At 37.7% G+C, this 2,322-nt stretch overlaps 1 long non-coding RNA gene across 1 annotated transcript in view; it reads left to right on the forward strand.

Annotated features, from left to right (window-relative positions):
* Positions 1–1,137: 1,137 nt before the first annotated feature.
* The window catches only part of LOC106524971 (uncharacterized), a 5,621-nt gene continuing 4,436 nt past the window's right edge, over positions 1,138–2,322 (forward strand). Inside the window, exons 1-2 of the long non-coding RNA XR_001311052.1 lie at positions 1,138–1,235; positions 1,771–1,853. This is a non-coding gene — a long non-coding RNA (uncharacterized LOC106524971). The remainder of the gene's footprint in view (positions 1,236–1,770; positions 1,854–2,322) is intronic.

A 2,322-nucleotide genomic window follows, 5' to 3' on the forward strand; every position in this document is an offset into this window, starting at 1 on the left:
ATGCAAAATGTGCGCCTGTTTGTTAGACTGTTGCCACTTGTAACATGACTTTTATTTCAACTTTGCAAGCCTTCATAGCACCCTGAAATACTGTATATCAGAAGACTTAAAATGTGTATTAAAGACATACAAAGGTTTGCTGAAGATACAGCATCAAACATTGTTGAACTCCTCACATTGGTTTAAGGTTAGAAGTGAAATCTAATCTACATCAAATCACATAGTATTCTCCAGCTTTTAAAGCAGAAGAAGTGTTAGAATTTTTAAAACACCTGGTGACATTTGAGACCAAATGTCACATTTTATAGTGGTCACAATGTGAAGAAAGGAATGCTGATGTGAAATTCTCTTCAAGTTGCAAAAAGTCCATTCGTGTTGCTGAAAATCTTAATTTCCCAACCAATTAACAGCCAAAACCCCACTGACAACTTCAGCTAAAACATTCCACTGCACAGATGCTACTTAATAAAAAGTCAGCAGTTGAGTATAATGAGTTGCTTCATTGTCATGTGGATTGGTATTCAAGAGGAAGCCCAAAAAGTTTTCAGCTGCCAGTGATGCATAATGAACAAGTCTAAAAGAAGCTCTGAACTGATTTGAAAATTGGTCCATGCCAGAGCCTCGTGAAATGGTAAATCTATTAAATGAGAAGCGAGGAGCAGAGTTGCGCTTGGAGTCAAAGAGTGATCAAAGTGCAACTTTTATCTGACACATAACTGCAAATTGAGTTAGGGACAGAGTGGATGACACCAGGAAGGGTGAGGGGAAAGCCAGAAGAGAAGTAAGGAAAGCCAAAGACATAAAATATGCAGAGGAGGATAGATGATCTGCTGGCAGGGAGCAGTGCCTTGGAGAACTTAAATGAAGATAATTTTGCATTCTTGTACACAAATATCTTATTTTAGGGTTARATGCTGATGTTTAATAATCATTACAAAAAATAAAGAGAATGATCTCTCAGTGAAACAACATGTCCTTTGTGCCAAATTTTGTTTGCTGGTGTAACCTGCACAAAGTAACTACTTCCTGTTTTATTGTGGCAGGTCAAACTGACAGGACTGCACTATTTAGTTCCAGGTTGGAGGTGAACTTGTGTCTGCTCATTAGCGGCTGTTGTCTCTGTGGCTAGCGTTTTGCAGTTGGCGTTTTATTGGAATTATTCAAGAAAACTTTCATGTCATCCTGAAATAACTCAACTGAATGATTTGACTATTCTTTCTGACAACCACTCAGTGGTGAGTCATTTGTTACATTTTTTGTTTGTTTTTAATAAAAATGTGGCAGGTAGTCGCCCATTCAATACTGTTTGAGCTAGTGCTACAAAAAGGGGTTTCAAAGATAATAATAAAAAACATTATCTTTTTGCTAATTTTATGGCCGAAGAAATAAAAACGTTTCATAGTGATGAACAAAGATCATGATTTAACTTTTTGTTACGTTTTTTTATTTGTTTAGATGGCCAGCAGGACTTTTGAATTGATTCAAACTTATTTGATGTTGCGCAACAAAATCAAAAACAATTAATGGTTGTTTACTGAAACTTGAATGTTTGATTTGTTTAGTGACTTTAATGTCAATTTAATTTTGATAAAACTTGAAAGTGCACTTTACCTCTCCTTATCTCCTTAACTGTATTAGAATGAGTGATTATTGAGAAATGCTCTATGAAAAAAAAGAAATACTTTATTCATGAATGTGTTGTTATTTTGATAGCAGTAGAAACCTGTTTACATGTGAAATGTTATTTTGTATTTTTATGACCTTGTTTAGGTCAGGGGTTTTTTCCCCATTCATTGTGTGCCCTGTTTCAACTCACCCAGGATGGCGAGCTACCGGATCACCGCAGCATTGCGGTAGGAACTTTCCAAAACAAAAAGAAAAAAAATTGTATAGGTCTTCTGGACGGGTTCTTCTCTAATGAAACGTTTTGTCTCTCCTCCAAGAGACTTCTTCTGTCTGAGAGTTTCAGGCAAAATTCAGGCTTTTTAGCCCTGCCTCCATGTGACTGATACTCACATCACATGGCTATCGTTGACACCTAATTAACACTTATTGTTAACAGGGGTGGAGTGATACTGGCGATAGTCGCGCTGTAGGAGGGGGACAACTGAAAATGGAGCAAAGCCTTTTACAGCAAAGGCAGGTTTAGCTCATCATATCAAGTCTAAAACTCGAAAACATAAGAAGTTTGCTTTACTGGAAACTCGACTCTCTCCGTGGTACACATCGCTTGGACAGCATACCACTTCCAAAGCAGAGGGGCGGGAGACAGAGAAGTGGGTGAAGAATTTGTCTGACAGACAGCTCACCCAGCCAGAAACT

This window comes from Austrofundulus limnaeus, unplaced genomic scaffold, assembly GCF_001266775.1.
Source record: "Austrofundulus limnaeus strain Quisiro unplaced genomic scaffold, Austrofundulus_limnaeus-1.0 Scaffold207, whole genome shotgun sequence".
Taxonomy (NCBI): domain Eukaryota; kingdom Metazoa; phylum Chordata; class Actinopteri; order Cyprinodontiformes; family Rivulidae; genus Austrofundulus; species Austrofundulus limnaeus.